This window comes from Melospiza melodia, chromosome 17 (genome assembly GCF_035770615.1).
Source record: "Melospiza melodia melodia isolate bMelMel2 chromosome 17, bMelMel2.pri, whole genome shotgun sequence".
Classification (NCBI taxonomy): domain Eukaryota; kingdom Metazoa; phylum Chordata; class Aves; order Passeriformes; family Passerellidae; genus Melospiza; species Melospiza melodia.
This window is the reverse complement of record NC_086210.1, coordinates 11725379-11744014: the sequence shown is the minus strand read 5'-3', so window position 1 is coordinate 11744014 and position 18636 is coordinate 11725379.

The window sequence follows — 18636 nt, the reverse complement described above, 5'->3', positions numbered from 1 at the left end:
AATGTTATCTTTTATTACACATATGTATATAGTTATTATATTAATATTCTTTCACTTGAACAAATTAATATAAGCTCAAGATTAAAAACTTCTGCTGTCGCTCCATGTGAGAGCGACAACAACCGGTCCTTCTATTGGTGCTGTTTCCAATGTGCTGTTAACAAAATTCATCCTCATCTTTACCCACTCACAAATTGTTTTCCTTTCTCCATATGCAATTTTTGGATGCATTTTAATACATCCAGTGGTTCAGCTTCTTTAAAGTGACTGCCTCATTGTTCTGACCTCAGTCCACTCCAGAGTCAGCAAACTCTAGGGAAGGGCTTCCCATCTGTGAATTTCAGATGGGACTGATTCCTTAAATTTACATTTAAGAAGTGACATTTTGTTTTGATCTGGCCAGACTGTGCCAGTTTTGTTTCATGAGTGGGCAGGGTCAGCACCAAAGAAACAAACATGAACTGAAGGAATCAGTGTAATTTACTGTAGTTCAAAGCAGCAAAGAATCACAGAAGGAGAAGCTCAGCAATGCACCCAGTCATCACTACCAAATATTACCTGCAGTGATTAAGATCCATCACTGTCATGGTGAGGATGGCTGCAGCAAACCTCTTTGATTCCCTAACTTCAGGGCGAGGGTGGCGAAAATGAAAAGGAGTGGGTTCAATGGAGTTGCCTGGAAAGAACTTTAATAAAGGGTGAAAAACAGCAAATGTGAAGTAGCTGAGCACAGTGTGAGGGGCAGCATCCAGAGACCCAAAACAAAGGGGAAGCAGCAACATGTACACTTGGGGGTGGAACATTCTGGAACTATAACCATATATGGGAAACAAGTAATCAATAGGGGAGCAGAACTTGGACAACTTATCATAATAACACCACGGGCTTATGGGGGAACTCTCAGGCTCACCTTAAGTTAAACAAATGATTCCCAGGGCTCGAAACTAATGCCCAGTTCTTTTGGGGTAAAATCTGGCTGACTTCGCGTCACAGCTGGGCCAATTCCCACATCTCCTCCTTTCTGTTTCCTAACAAAAATGGAGCGGAAAGAACTTTGCAAAACTGTAAAAACATCCAAACAAGCATGGAACAACCAACATCACAGCAACAACAACCAAGAAAACTAACAGTCCCATCTTGACTAAAGACATCATCCAACCCTTCAGTCCCCAGGATTTGAAGAGTTCATTCAACCAGTCTTTGTTTTCCACCTGAAGCTTCTCGAACCCTCTCCTCAGCACTTGAATGCTGCTGTGGATTGACTTGCTGTGGCGGGAGAGGTTCATGAAACACATTCCCTCAGAGTCCTCACAGCTGTGCTCATGTGCCAAAAGTAGAAAGTCTATTCTGCCCTGTTCTGCAAGGTAGTGTGTCTGATGGTATCTACATCTGACAGCAGGCCACTCAATGCAATGGAGGTAGCATTGGTTTGCTTACTTAGGCACCAAGATGGTCTAATTGTCCTAATGTTAGCGTTCAGGAACACATAATCACAGAATGATTGTATGCAGGTGCTTTTATTGAAAAGCTCTGGGTGTCAGGGGCACAGACCCAAATCTGACTACAACATGGATTCAGGATGAACATGGTTTTATACACTTATCGTTATATAACTACATACTAATTATTGAACTTATATTGTTCTATTGTATACATTGATTTCATCCAAGAATGGGTTTCCGTAATTTCCATCAAACCCCGGTAACATAATTTCTCATTATTCTTGTTACAATTAAACAGTGATTATATCCAATTACCAAACAATTATCTAACAATCATCTAACAATCATCTAACAGTGATTATATCCAATTACCAAACAATCATCCAACAAGCATCTATTATATAATTTATTACAGTCATTAAATGATTATACAGGTGCAGCCTAACATTTTCCCAGGGTCTCCCTCAACATTTTCCTAGCACCTGCCAGGCCTATCTTTCCTTTCTAACTCCCCCGAATATTCCATGATTTTAGAAACATTTTATCCCTATACCATCACTAAGGCTTTGGATTCAGCCACCCAAGGGCACAAGATGGAGGCTGATTTTGTCTTGTTTTAACTCCAATACATAACACTGTCTTTGCAATCAGATTCGAAGTAGTGCATAGATCTTTTCACTCTATCTCTTTGGCTATGAATCATTTTCATGTTGGGTGCCAGCAAGGTAAGCCTCTCCAAGCTTCAAAGTCCGCCTTTGATGTGTGAAGTGATACTGGGCCATGCCCTGTCCCTGCAAATAAGAAACACCTGTCGAGAATATTTTGCAGGTTGAGGAGTTTTTGCAAGACAATGGCCATATTCAGCCAATGCACAATCCAGCCTGCTTGTAATAATGGACAATGGTCATGTTCACAAACAATGAATTATGGACATATTCAGAAATGGGGTCAGTATATCCTTGTAAAAGATACAAGAAGAAGAGTCATTGGGCTCAGCAAGTTTGTCAGTGAGCTTGAGAAAGTAAGAAAAATGTGAGCCATGGGTGAGCCGGACAACCACAGCAAGACACATGAAAAATTACATGATCCAATCAGCATTCCATTTTAGACACGTGAACAGCTAGGATTAACCAATCATGTATTAGCTAGAGACACGTGGACAGTAGAGATTTATAATAAAATATAGTCTTTTTAGGGATAATAAATTTGCTTCACTGGATCATATTGGTTATGGTGTGATGTCCCTGAACCTCCACACCTCACATTTCTGGTGGAGAACACGGGCAGGCCCAATGTCATAGCACCAGAGGGACTCAAGGTTGGCAATTTGGCTGCTGTGCAGAGGATCAGAGCCAACCCTCGAGAAGCAGAGAAGCCGGTCAAAAGTATCCTCAGTGCCCCAGTGAGAGGAAAGGGTTACTGGAGCTCCAATCGTAGACGACTTGAATCTCACCCTGATCAAGGCGAGCGGCCAGGGAGGAGATGGGGTCTGAACATGAAAGGGAAAGTGTTCAGAAACTCCTCCAACATGTCCTCTCTAAGAGAGAACAAAAGTATGATGCTTCCAATTTGAAGAGACTATTACACTGGGTTTGGGACTATAATCTCATAGCAGGAGCACAGGTTGCTTTAGAGATTTTGACATGGCAAGTTGTGGGGCGGATGTTGTGGGATGTTGCATCTGGCAGGAGTGAGGCAAAAGAGGCATCTAAATATGCTACTTTGTAGAAAACTGTCATAGAGGTGTTGCAAGCCTTAAAAGCAGAGAGAAAAGCTGCTGCTGCGGCTTGCGCAGACCTTGCCTCTGAGTCGGAACAGCCTCAGGCATTTCCAGTAACTTCAGTTCAGCAACTGTTTCCTACCACCTTAGATATTCCCTCAACAGCCCACAACCCCTCAGCTCAGAATCGAGCATGACACCGACTGCTCCTCCAGCTCAGAGCAGGAATGAGAAAGCTGCTGCCTCTTCAAGGGGGATTAGGCTGCAGAACAGAGGACAGTTGTACTCAGAGTGAACAAACTGTTGATAACAGTAATTTAGGAACTAAACATGCTGAAAGTGAAAAGGATAAGGAAGGATATGTTATGAGTAATCCTTCTATCGAAGAGGATTTAAAATCTTTAGTGGACACTTTGCAAAAATTGGTAATTCAACAAAAGGATTCAGTTGTCCCCAAAAGAGACTATTCTTTTGAGAAAATGGACTTGCCAATGATAGTAGGTTCAGACAGACAACCAGGAAAGCGGTTACCACCCTCTCATTTTGTCTCTGAGCCAATATTCAAGCTGGTTAAATGAAATCCTCCCTCCACGCTGTAAAGAATGTGGAATTAGAGTTGGAATGTGACCTTGAAATAGAAGCAGCTCAGAAACGAAAGTGGAAGGGAGTTATTACAGAAGCTATTGTAGAAGGGACTTTTCTCTCAAATGATGTAGAAGGTTTTCCTGTAGTAACTAATGCTGCAAGTTGAGTTGGAGAACCTTTCAATTGGAAGATTTTAGGAAAGTTGAGAGTTGCAATTTCACAATTTGGTTTAAAATCCCAACTTGCACAGCCACTTCTGCAGTATATTTTTCCATCTAACCCTAATTCCAGCTGATGTGCATACCCTAATAAGACTTATAATGCCACCCCCTCAGCAGGTGATGTGTCATAAAACCTGGGAGAAAAAGTGTACTCAAGAAGCAGCAAGACCTAGAGTACAGGGTGATCCTCTGTATGGTTCAACAGCACAAGAGTTATTTGGCAAAGGGCCCTGGGCTACTGCCACTGCCCAGGCTGGGAGCATTGATCAAGTCTTAGAGATGAGCCAACAACTAGCATATAATGCTATCCTTGCACTTCCAGATGGGTTACGCACTAAGTCTTTTACACAGATTTGCCAAGGAATGAATGAGGACTTTGATAAATTTGTAGACAAATTGCATGAAGCTATCTATGATCGTCCTGATTTGGATTCAGACACAAAGGTGCAATTGTTTAATATGCTTGCTTTTGACAATGCTAGTGCTAAAACTCATCAGATTTTGGGAACATTAAAGAAGGGAGCTGATGTTACAGAAATGAAAGAACTTATGGCTAGAACTACAGAGAGAGAAAAACCAGCCTATGTAGCTGCTGCAGTACAGGATGCAGTAAAACCATTGCTTTCTAAACAGCAAAAGAGAGCCAAAGGAAAGAACATTAAATGCTTTGAGTGTGGTAAAATTGGACATGTTGGGAGTTGTGTCGCTCTGCAACTATGAAAAAATTTTGTTCTATCTGCAAAAAAGATAACCACAATACTAAATAATGTTGGTTCCAGGGAAACGAACTTAGGAGCGCATAATCTCTGTGGGTAAAGAAACAAGTACAGAGAGCTGTCTGGATAGCTCAGCCTCCCATGGAGGAGGAGGAGGACTTTGCTCACTCAGATAATGGAAACCGCAGTAGATGTTACCATCTCCGACTCTGCTGTGCACCTGATAGATACTAATGTAAAAGGACCCTTGGGGGATGGGCTGAGTGCTTTTCTGTTAGGGAGATCATCTACCAGTAAAAAGGGATTGGATGTAATTCCAGACTATCAAGGGGTTGTTAAAATTATGGTTAGAACATTTTTCCCTCCTGTATCTATTCCCAAAGGTTCATGAATTGCTCAGTTTGTTTCTTCTAAGTCTTGTGTCCCCTGTACAGGCTACAAGGAATGGGGAACAGGAAGCTTTGGTTCCACAGGTAAACCAGAAGTATATTGGGCCATGGACATCACAAGAGGTAAACCAGACAAACAGGTAACCCTGACACATCCTAATGGTGATTCCATTACTAAGAAACTCATAATTGATACTGAAGCAGTTGTAACCATCATTTCAAACACAATATGGCCAAAACATTAGGCATTGGTCAATCCTGCTTTAGGCATTGTGGGTATTGGAGGGACTCAGGCAACTCAGATGAGCAGGGAAGTAATTACTTTTACTTTCCCAGATGGAGTGAATGTATCTACAAGGCCTTATGTCATGCAAACTCCTGGTACTTTACTAGGTTTGCTTGGTTAGGGATCTCTTAGGCCAGTTAAAAGCTGCCATTGTTCCACAGCCTTTTTAGCAGCGGCCACTGGAAGGCAGCCAATCCTCAAAATCAGCTAGACCACTGATACACCTGTGTGGATTGATCAGTGGCCTCTGCCAAAGGAAAAGCTGCCCATAATCCAACAATTAGTGCAAGAAGAGCTTGAGGAAGGGCACATAAAGGCATCCACTAGCCCTTGGAACACTCCAATTTTTGCCATCCCAAAAAAGAGTGGGAAATGGAGGTTGCTCCATGACTTACATGCTGTTAATGCAGTAATGCTAAGGATGGGTGCCTTGCAATCTGGTCTTCCATCTCCTACTATGATACCTGAGTCATAGAATCTATTGATCATTGATCTCAAAGACTGTTTTTTCACCATTCCCTTGAATCCAGATGACACGAGTCATTTTGCATTTTCTGTTCCATCTATCAAGAAGGCAGAACCCTACAAAAGGTATGAATGGATTTCTTTGCCCCAAGGCATGCGAAACTCCCCTACAGTGTGCCAAATTTATGTTGCTTGGGCATTAGAACCTGTTCGGCAGCAATTCCCTGAGTATATCACCTATCACTGCATGGATGATATATTAGTGGCTGGAAAACAGTTAGACTCTGTAACTTTTCTAAAAACCACGACAGTTTTGCTAGAGGAAAGGGGTTTAAAAATTGCTTCTAATAAAGTGCAATATTCTGCTCCTTGGAAATATCTTCGGTGGCCAATTGATCAGTCTGTAGTGAAGCCACAGAAACTCACCATTACCACTGAAATTAAAAGTGTACATGGTGTCCAGAAGTGAGTGGGGGATATTCAATGGATTGGACCTATTTGTGGGATAACTAATGAAGAACTTGGACCATTAATAGAGTTACTAGGCACTTTTTCTCAGACAGATGAATGCCAGAGCCTGGATAAGAGACAACAGCATGCCTTGGATCACATTGCCACAAAGGTTGCTACATCATATGCACATCCTCTGATCGAGCATGTTCCAGTTCAGCTGATGATCATCAATCAGAGCAAGGAGGGTGACAATTATGCCAAGCATCCTTTTGCCTTGATTTGTCAATGGATTAAAACTCGGGCTAATCCTTTAGTTATTTTGGAATGGGTATTTTTACCTGTAAAACAATCTAGAGCTATTACCACTTGACTGGAACTTTTTGCTCATTTGATGATGAAGGGCAGAGGGAGAATATTGGAAATCTGGGGACATGAACCATATTCAATGGCTAACTGGTATCTTGAATGGGGAATTAGACATTCTGTTTCATTACAGATAGCTTGGGCTGGATATGACAGTAAAGTTCACAATACTTATCCACGGCACTGGGTGTTATCTTTAGTGGAGCATCAGCGTCTGGAGGACAGACCCTGGAGATCTGACTGTCCGGTGTCTGGGCAGACAGTATTTACAGATGCAGGTAAAAGGTCAAAAAGGGCTGCCTGCACTTGGCAGCAAGACAAAGTGAGGAAAAAGCATGTCATTTTTTGGAGAGGTAAAAGATATGTTGCAGACAATAGAATTGAAAGCTGTGATTTGGGCTTTTGAAAATTGGAATAATGAGGCCATTAACATTGTTTCTGATTCACTTTATGTAGTTGGCTGTGTCCAACGCCTTGAAAGAGCAGTACTGAAGGAGGAGAGTAATCAGCATTTGTATTCCCTTTTAAGCTGATTGCTTTAAAACCTAAATCAACGACAACAGGAATACTTTATTACTCATGTTTGTAGTCATCAAGCTCTCCCTGGTCTGTCTGAAAGTAGCGCTCAAGCTGATGGGTTAGTAGCCACTGTCTGGCCAATGCCAAACTCTGATAAATTTCAGCAAGCCAAAATTTCCCATGCATTTCTTCATCAATCTGCAAAAATGTTAGGTAAACAATTTGCTATTCCCCTTACTGATGCTTCTAGTATTGTGCCATCCTGTCCTGACCTGTCAATGAGATGGCACTGGTTTAGGCACTGGTGTTAACCCTAGGGGTACTCAACCCTTGCAATTATGGCAAACGGATGTAACTCATGTAGCAGAATTTGGTCAGAAAAAATCTGTATATGTTTCCATTGATACCTATGCTTGTGTTTTATAGGCTACTCCCTTAACAGGTGAGACGTCATGTTGAGAAAATTTGTACAATTGCTTTGCCATATTAGGTATCCCCTTGGCAGTTAAGACTGACAATAGTCCTGCTTCCTGTTCCTTAAGATTCAAACATTTCAAACATAATTTATGGGGTATTTGAGGTGACACTGGTATTCCTCACAATCCTACTGGACAGGCAATTATTGAGCATGCCCATCAGATGTTCAAGGGCATGCTGCAAAAACAAAAAGGGGGAACTCCAGGGTTATCCTCTGAAGAAAAAATAGCTAAAGCTATTTTTGTACTTAATTACCTTAGAACAACAGGAGATAGGGAAGATCCACCTATTCTTGTGCATCATGCCCTCACACATAATCCAAGGGAGGAATTGCCTGACAGTATTCAGGTCATGTTCAAAAGTCCAGAAACAGGGGTGTGGGAAGGACCAGCTACAGTCAAATTACGAGGAAGAGGTTCTATGTGCTTACTTACAGATAAAGGCATTCGTTGGATTCCAGCCACGTGGGTGAAGCCCTATCTGAAACCACTGTCGTCAACCCATGTTGTGCCCAGAGGCGGAGAATCAGTGAAAGCACCGATTCCAGACAGCCCTAAATTCAATTCTTCAACAGCTGACCATTGAACAATGGTTAGAATACCTACCAAGTTTGCTGGACTATGATGAGGAAGTACGATCAACTCCACATAAGCTTAATACACACGGGTTAGATATAGACAGACTTCTTTTACCTTCACTTCCATCACAAGTTGTAAGTCAGATAGAAAATGCTTGATATCTGCATAGTTGTGTATGTAAGCCATGGCTTAAGGTTCATTGTATAAAGTGTAACTTAAAAGCTTGGCGACAAATTTGTCAAGAGCATAATTTAGCAGTGGTCCGAGGGGAAAAGCAAAAATTTAGGCCTATTAACCTAATATGCAATAACAGCTTTCACATACTTAATGCTAGTACCCCGAGAGTACCATTAGCTAAAGTTTTAGGGCGTACCTCAGGAGGATATCAGAGTTTTCTCCAAGATGTATCTTTGATAGAAGTATATAAGCAAAGATTGTTACTGTGGTTGCAGTTTAACCTTGCTTTAATTGCTATAGTAAGCCAAATTGTACTAGAGAGCAAGATAATAGCTACTGAATGTGGAGTAGGAATAGCAATACCACAAATACATCACTTGAGAGATCTGGAGTGAGAAGAAGCTAAAGCAATTTGGGCAAAGCGCAGGCCTGATGGACGACAAGGGCAACAGAGGCACCAGTCTGGCAAATATTAATGTTGCTTAGTGGAGTGATTAAGGAAATGCAGGGAGTATACAATATAGAGCAGCGAACTAACATGTGAGTTACATAGGCTAACAGAACAAGGCAAGAATCTTTCTGCTTATCACTAGCTACACCTTCAGAACCATTTGGCACCTGTTGAATTGGGATGCCCTTAGACTCAATGGAAGAATTCGGACATTGGACCAGAGCTCAAATTTATGGCAACTTAAGTAAGGCCTGGTCAAATTGGTGTACTAATAAAAATGGGATGATCACAGAAAATTGGTGTGAAAAACAAAAAATCCCTAGAAATCCTTTAAGAACTCAAGCATTTACAATCACTCAAGGTTTAAATACTACAAGTCAGGAAGCACAGGAACTGGATATTTTGGGATCAGTGCCAGGAAATTATTGTTTGTTCTTTGAGTACCACAAGGGTAAAGAGCTGATTAGGGAGAAATCAGGAAAATCCAGAGATGATAGCACTTGGATATCTCCAGTTTCTTCCTGGTATTACAATACCACAGCATACTGTGCCAATTGGACATGGTCTGTATCCCTAAAACAAAAATCTGCAAGGATGTCACCTCCTGGAGTTTTTCTCATTTGTGGAGATAAAGCTTAGCCTGCAATTCCTCAGAAAGCATGAGGAGGACCGTGCTCTTTTGGGAAATTGACACTGTTTGCCCCTAGCAGTCAAGAGATGCTTGACATCAGGCACAAATTCCAACATCCAAAACGTAGTGTGCATCTATTAGGCTCAGACTCTAAGGATAATGTAGAATTGTAGAATATGCCTTTGGTTATACTGGCATCACTTTTTACACCAGGAATAGCTTCATCACAGGCCCTTATACAATTCAAACGATTGGCTTGTTGGCCAGACAAACAAATTAACATTACATCTGCAATACTGAATGAGCTTACCCACTGATGTAGGTAGCATATGCCATGCTGTGTTACAGGATAGGGCTACTATAGATTTTGTGTTGCTAGCACAAGGAGATGGGTGTGAAGATTTTGAAGGGATGTGTTGCATGAATCTCTCTGACCACTCTGAATCTGTTGACAAGAAACTGTCATTGCTTAAGGAGAATATGAAAAAGCTGACAGTTGTTGAGAATTCTTTTGATGAGTGACTAAAATCCTGGGGAATAATGGGCTGGCTCAAGGACTTGGTACTCTTTGGTATTATGTTACGTTGTATTCTTTTTTCAATTCTGCTTATAGTGCCTTGCTTACTACTCTGTATGCAAAAAGTAATTGACCGTATTTTTAAATCAGTCTGGCTTGTGGCAAAAAAACCCCAAAAAACAGGGAACTGTTGAGAGTTTTCTGTAGATTGATGAGTTTTGGCAAGACAATGGCCATATTCAGCCGATGTACAATCCAGCCTGCTTGTAATCGTGGACAATGAACACATTCACACACAATGAATAATGGACATATTCAGAAATAGGGTTAGTATATCCTTGAAAGAGATACAAGAAGAAGAATCATCAGCACTCAGCAAGTTTGTCAGCAAGCCTGGGAAAGTAAGAAAAATGTGAGTCATGGGTGGGCCAGATGACCACAGAAAGATGTGTGAAAAATTAGATGATCCAATCAGCATTTTAATTTAGACGCATGAACAGCTAGGATTAACCAATAATGTATCAGCTAGAGACACGTGGACAGTAGAGATTTATTATAAATAGAGTCTTTTTAGGGATAATAAATTTGCCTTCACTGCATCATGTTGGTCATGGTGTGATGTCCTTAAACCTCTACACCCCGCAATGGAAGGCGATTAGATCGGTTCTATGATGTAATTTTATGGAGTCCAGTGGGGAACCTTCTCTCTGCCTTCCTCCTGGTTTATCTCCAGTTGCTCTGTCCTGCTCCCCGTGCTGTGAGTGTTCGGTGGTGGTGGTGGGGAAATTGGCAGGACACAAAGACCACTCACCCCTGAAGTGACTGCCAGAACTTGGGCTGGCTCTTAGAGCTCCAGTGCCATGCCAGGAGAGGGGAACTGCCTCGGTATGGGGATTTACCAGAGGCAGAACCTTTATAGCCACTTGCTCTAAGGTGCCAGACACAAGCCACGACAGGGAGCAGGCAGAAGAGAAAGGAGGAGGCTCTCCATCTTGAGTTTCCACAAGGAACAGTTTATTCCAGATGAAGGGAGCAGGACAAAGAGCCCCTAGCTCCATTGCGCAAGGGGTTTTGTACAGACACAAGTCAGGGGGAGATACAAACAGCTAACCAACACGGAATCCTCAGGGGATGAGTGAGGGGATTACACGGAGTGCCCCAGGCCAGCTGGGGTAGGAGGGTGGAGAGGATGGGTCACATGGGCCAGTGGGGCCTCCAGGAGTAGGGGAATTCCAAAGGGGTGTTGCAGGACGGGGATTGGCCTGAGGTTTAAGTGGTAGGGGAGGTTCAGGAATCAAGGGCTGGATTTGACAGGCAGGGAAAGAGCAGGAACAAGGGGTGGGGAATGGCATGAGGGACAGCTTTGAGGGAGGATAAAACCCAGGGGTAAACCACTTGGGGAGAACATGGAGGTACAACAGAACAAACCACTTAACAAGGAATCAATAAAATAAATTCAATCTGTAACAACCCCAATGTTCATGTGGCAACAGAGAGCTTTATTTTCCAAGCCCTTGCTTATATAGGGCATTTGAAAAATCCCATCTGGATGCTTCCATAGTTCAGAACTCTACTCCCCTTCAGGTCCTGGCCAAGGAAATGCCTGCAGCCTTGGGAGAGATGTGACTGGGCAAGGCCCCTGTCAGTCAAACCAGGGGACGGTTGGTTTGTCTATCACAAACCAGCTAAAATACAGTAACACTGTGCCATCATTCATCCCTGTGCCATATCTCCTTCCTGTATCCCTTTGTCCTGCTCCCTGTACCATCATTCCTCCCTGTAACTAGAACTTTCTTTCCCCCAATTGTCTGTATGCCATCATCACTTGCGAGTTGCTCCTGCTTTCACAGAATCACAAAATCAGTTTGGTTGGAAGGGGCCAGCGGATCATCTGGTTCAACCTTCCTGCTCAGGCAGGATCATCCGGGGCACATGGCACAGGATTGTGTCCAGACCTACAGTTCCCTGTAGATCCACATGAGGTTCAGTGTACACAAACCACGTGATGGAAGTTCCTACTGAGGTGCCATCACCCTATACCAACTCATTGGCAGTGATGTCATGGAAAGGAGAACAAAGAGTTGATAATTTGGTTACTAAACTCTCACAATATGAAGAAAGTATCTTTTTCACCCTATGGGCTTGCATCTTGTCTGTGGAAAAGACCTCCAGCAACTGAAAGAAGTGCCCTATGCTTCACTAGCACAGATTGGACTCTATAGGGGGCAGGTGCCCCGTGCTCAAGAGAGAGGGGCACACCACAAGGTAACCTGTGGTTTTACTTGCCTGGCCATGGTGAAGACATATGGAAGTTGGAGGGAAAACCCACCTCTGCCTTGGCAGCACAGGTATGTGAGTTGAGAAGAAAAATTAACCACCACAGAAAACTCTTCAAGGAAAAATGTCACTCAGTTTCCACTGGGCAAGTCTTCAGGTGGAATTGAAGGGCTGATGTTACTTCTGACCCTCTGGAAGGGATCTCCAGGTCATATTTACAAGGAGCAAGCAACAAGTACCATGATCAGAGCTAGAGGGGCCCTGGCTCCAGCCAGGTGTGGAATAAGGACAGTGGGGTCAGTTGGACTATGCGGATCCATGGCCTGGCACAGCAGAGCCACAGGAGCACAAGGCTTTAGCTGACATGGCTGCACAATGCACCCTGATGCCATCATGCAGGGGCAGAATCCACCTCTGTTTCTGGGATGACAGGGGGATCCCAACAGGGACTACATTGGAAGCTGAAGAGCTCCTGACTGAGCATGAGTGGCAGAAAAATGCCATTGTTGCTGGCCTAGAGGCTGCGTTTATCCTTGGCACAAATCACCTCAGGAGAGGTATTTCAAGGATCCAAAAGGACACCACTGAGCTTTGGGAAAGCTGCTGTGGAAACAGAAGAAATTAAGACAGCTGAATCCCTTGCTTGGTCTTTCAGAGGACCCTTCTGCTGTGGGACTGCTGAGGTAGTTGAAGAACAGCAGGTACTGATGGCCAGCACAACGGTGTCCCATTGGCAACATGGCACCAACTGGGACTTCAGCACCCATGGCACGGACAGGAAAACCAGGACATTGGGAACAGCCAGGGCTTGGGAAAAGCAGGTACTGCCTGACTCATCTGATCTCCTGCTGCGCCCAGGTGACCCCAGTGGGTGTTGGACATGTGTGGGTGTGTCTGCCTGCAGCTCAGCAAAGCCTTTGGCACTGCCTCCATCTCCCTGCCTCTCCTGGAGCACCTGCATCTCGCAGCTGGGACAGGTGCCTCTCGCTGGGAATGCCTGGCTGGTGGCCAGGCCAAGGAGGAGTGGGAATGTGGCCACAGCCAGCTGGGGCTGGGCACTGCTGGGTTCCCCAGGACTCAGTTTTGGGGCCAGTCCTATTCAACATCTGGCCTGGGTGGACAACTAGGGGCAACTGGGAGGCTTGATGGGGTCAAATAAGGAGTGTGGCTGCCCGCTGGGAAAACTGGGGGTTAGCTGGGAGGTCTGCAAGGCAATGCCCTCAAGAGACCCCAAAGTCCACCTGGGCCACCATGGGTTCACTAACGCCCCAATCTACTTCTCCCAATGGATTTCATGGACAGTTGTAATCCTTGACTGACCCCTACTGGGTACCAGGTATCACAGGGAGCTACTGGGACCATGTTGGGAGACAACTGAAGAAACACTGGGAGCAAAGGGAAGATGCTGGAACCATGTTGGGGGTACTGGGACCATAACTGGGGCAACTAGGATCATACACGAGGGGACAACTGGAACCACACTGGGTTCATACTGGGAGTGTCTGGAACCACACTGGGGGCAACTGGTATCATACTGAAGCCCTAAAGCAGATAGCCTTCCAGAAGTAATGGGTTAAAACACGGAATGTGAGGTATGTAAAGCAGGGCCTAGCACTAGAACACACGGAGAAAGCACAGCACAGCACTAGGAAAACAGAGCAATGAATTAAATGAGAGGTAGAGCATCATGACAGGGGAAGAGATAAGTATAGGAGAAACTAATGGGCTAAGCAGGTTTAGAGCCAGCAATGTCGAAGCGACCCTAAGGGTTTTGCCAAGCCACGGGATCTAAGCCAAGTACACCGGGAATTGACCAAATTAGGAAAGGAGTTCAAAAGTTTAAAGAGGAAGACTCACCGGAAAGACCCCGTCTATGATGAAGGCAACAGGAACGACCACCTGAGAATCCCCCAAAAGAGATGTCTCCACCTACGCTCCGCCCACGCTCCGCCTACATCACGACCCACATGAATATGCATGATTATGTATCTGATCTGATGTAATCCTATACCCAAAAATGTATATAAGGCTTGCTTTTGCTATGTGAACTCAGAAATCCATTTTGTGATTTCTCCGACGCGTCGCTAATAAAAATACCTCCTGCTTAATTGACTTAAGCTGAGTCTGATTAGGCAGTCACTCTGCCTGTTTGGGGCAAAATTCGGCATCATTTCTGGCGAGCCAGCCAGGAGACTATGGCACCAGACAGGAGATCCAAGCCTTAAGGGTCCTCTCCCGAGCCGGGTCCGGGGCCGGGGTCTTCTGGGCGCCTCTGACGGCTTTTCGTCGGGAGAAGCTCCTTCCCTGGACCAGTGCTCTCGGATGGACGCTGGCTGCATCTCCTGCTCAATTAAGAGGTATTTTAATTGCCTATTGGCTTTAAGAGGTATTTGAATTGTTTGTTGGTTTTGGGATAAAGCACTTTGTTTGGGAAACGAGGGTCAGACGTGACCGCTCGCAGGGTAAGCTGGGGGACGCCCCAGTAAAGAATCCCTACTGGGTTAGAGTCCCAGAAATAGAAACGCAGGTTAAAGTCCTGCTACTGGGTTAGAGTCCCAGCTACTGGGTTAGAGTCCCAGCATTTGGTTTTGTGAATGTAAAAAAGAAAAAAAAAAAAAAAACAAAAAAAAAAAAAAAAAAAAAAAAAAAAAAAAAAAAAAAACACCAAAAAAAAACCCGCAGGTTAAAGTCCTGCTGGAAGGAGTATTTGTTTATCTTGGTATCTTTGGTCTGTTTTTACTGTATGGGAAACTGTTTTTAACATTGTGTTTAATGTTATAATACTGTGAATTAAGGGTTAAGAACTAAGATTGCTCTTTGAGAGGTCTGACAGCCGGTGATTTTTTTGTGTCTGTTCTATGTGTCTGTTGCAAAATCTTACAGGAAACATCTATATACTGTCTATGGTTGCGATTGCATGAACCTGGCAAACCGGTATCTCACGGTCTGTAGGCAACCTCTCGTGACCAAACCTGGTAAAACAGTCTGTTCTGATATAGACCATAAGGTAGGAACTATTTCATAAAGGTGTGTGGGTGTGGGTGAGAGTGAATGAAACGCAGCATCGCTGCGAAGCAGGAGGGAGTCCCACTCTGCATTGGCTTACAGTACTTGCGAGAAAGGGACTGATCGGGTTAAACAAACACAGGGAATAGCCATGGGAGGTCGACAGAGTAAGGACGTAAATATGAAAACCCCCTTAAGATGTATCTTAAAGCAGTGGAAGGACTTGGGAGGGATTCCAGGGGGAAACATCAGTAAAAAGACACTTCTTAAATATTGTACACAGTGGTGGCCGTTGTATAAGTTAGATGACAATGAGAAATGGCCACCGGAGGGAACAACTAATTATAACACTATTTTACAACTGATGCTCTTCCTCCGCCGATTTAATAAATGGGACAAAGTGATGTATGCTGACATGTTCTTTACCCTAAGAAATAAACCGGAGTGGCAAAGAGAGTGCGGGATAAATGTAGCACCTCAGGACCCCCTGGTGCTAGCCCTGGAAAAGGATAAGAAAGGTTCAAAGCCTAAAGAACGTTGCTGTGATGCATGTAGCATTGGGCAACAATGTCTTAAATTAACAAGAAGGGATAGTGGAAAGGAGAGCGAAATAAGCCTGTGGGAATACCATCCATTCGCCCCAGGACGGGAAGGGCCTCTTCCCAGGCCAAAAGAGGAACAAGGGGATCCTAGCCCATTAAAGGAACTAGAATGATGGTGGAAATCGAAGTTTGGGCACAGCCCTCAGAAATTAGACAACAGTTGGGAGGAGGATAGCCCATTAAGATCGGGGATTGAAAAGAAAGAAAGCAGCCCGCAGGGACCAGATAGTACACAGGGGTCGGGGAGACAGCCCACCCAGACTAGAAGCTGAGAGGGAAGAAGGCAGTCCACATGGAACAGAGAGCCGAGGGGAGACACACAGCCTGCCCGAACTAAGCCCATGTGGGGATAGTAGCACACCTAGGAATGGAAGTTTAAGGAAATCAGGTTCCTGTAAAATAGAAACTAGCACACCAAGGACGGGAGACAAAAGTAACTCACTGGCAAAGTTGAAATATAGTGAGAAGAATGACAGTGAGACATGCGAAAGGGAGGCAGAGAACAGCTCACAGAAGCTGAATATAGTAATTCAGATAGAGGATAAGAGAGCAACGGAAGGAGGGAAACAACACCTGTTAGGATTAATGATGGGACAGAGTAACCCAGACATCAGGAAGAAGTTACAAAAGCTTGAGCATCCAGCAAACAAAAACCTAGAGACACTGCTGAACGAGGCATGGAAGGCATACAATAATAGAGAAGCAGAAGAGAAGAAAAAGGAAGACAGGAGGATAGCTCGAGTGGTGGCTGTAGCAGTGGCAGCTCAGAAGACAGGTTACCCGGAACCTGGAACTCGAGGAAGGGGTAGAGGCAACCCAATGGGAAGGGGAGGAAGACTCCAGCCCCACCCCACTAGGGTAGGGCCAAATCAATGTGCGCACTGCCTACAGATGGGGCACTGGAGGCGAGAATGTCCCCAACTGAGGGAAAGATTTATGGCCACTACCACCACCACACATCAAGATAGTGAATGACGGGGACCGGTGGGCCGTACCCTAGCAGACCCACTGGTTAAAATGGAGCTAGGGGAAGGTAAAAAGGAATTGAGCTTTTTAATTGATACGGGAGCAACTTTTTCAGTTTTAAATCAGGAATTGGTACCTAAAAGTGATGAATTTGTACAAGTTGTGGGAGCAACAGGCCAACCAGAAAAGGCTTACTTTTTGAAACCCATTAAATACAAAATTGAGAAACAAATGGGAATTCATCAGTTCCTGTATTTACCAAATTCGCCAAAGCCCTTATTGGGAAGAGACCTATTGGAAAACCTGGGAGCCATAATAAAGTTCAATAAAGACAAATTGGAATTTCAAATAAACGATGAACAACTGATTACAGCCCTAAGCCTAACAATCAGTTGTGTGGAACCCAAACCTGAGAACCACAACTTCGAGCGAATCCTGAGCAAGACTTATCCATTAGTATGGGCTACGGATATACCTGGAAAATCAAAACGAGCGACACCGATTGTTGTCGAACTTAAGGTCGGGGCAAGACCGGTGGTAAGAAAACAATACCCTCTGAGGATAGAAGACAGAAAGGGAATTGAGCCCATAACCAAAGGGTTTTTAGAACTGGGGTTATTGGTAGAATGTGAATCGGATTTTAATACACCGATCTTGCCAGTAAAGAAACCTAATGGAACGTATAGGCTCGTTCAGGATCTGAGGGCCGTAAACGAAATAACCAAGACATTACACCCGGTGGTTGCTAATCCATATACGCTTTTAACTAGGCTAAAGGATAGCCTGGCCTGGTTCACCGTATTAGATTTGAAAGACGCATTCTTCTGCCTTCCCTTAGCCCCCGAGAGTCAAAGGATTTTTGCCTTTGAGTGGGAATCAGTAGATAGGGGGAGAAAGACCCAACTTACCTGGACACGGTTGCCCCAAGGCTGGTCTAACTCGCCCATGATCTTTGGGAATCAGTTAGCCAAAGAATTAGAACAATGGGAAGGGCCGCCGGGAGATGGCACCCTCCTGCAGTACGTAGACGACCTCCTAATAGCGACAGTGACGGAGGAAGAATGCATTGAATGGACTATTTCCTTGTTGAATTTCCTGGGTTTAAGTGGATATCGAGTCTCTCAACAGAAAGCACAACTGGTGCAAAAGGAAGTGGTGTACCTGGGATACGAAATCTCCAGAGGACAGCGATCCCTGGGAGCAGCCAGGAAAGAGGCCATCTGCCAGATGCCCAAACCAGAGACGGTGAGAGACCTGCGCGCCTTTCTGGGGATGACAGGTTGGTGTCGGCTATGGATCTACCAGTATGGGATACTCGCTAAACCATTGTATGATTTGCTAAAGGAAACCAAGAATGTCCTAGTTTGGACTCCCGAGGCGGAAGGGGCCTTTAAGAGGCTGAAGCGGGAGCTGATGAGAGCACCAGCCTTAGGTCTCCCAGATGTGTCAAAACTATTCTGGCTATTTTCCCATGAGCGGCAAGGGATGGCCCTAGGAGTCCTAGCACAGCAGTTGGGACCACACAAGAGAGCTGTGGCCTACTTCTCCAAGCGATTGGATGAAGTAAGTAAAGGATGGCCAGGCTGTCTGAGGGCAGTGGCCGCAGTGATAATTAACATAGAAGAGGCCAGGAAGCTTACGCTGGGCCAAAAGGTGACTGTGTTAGTATCCCACACTGTGTCAGCTGTGCTGGAACAGAAAGGCAACCATTGGTTGTCGCCTTCCAGATTCTTAAAGTACCAGGCCATCCTGGCTGAATCAGATGATGTAACCATTCAGGTAACTAATATTGTGA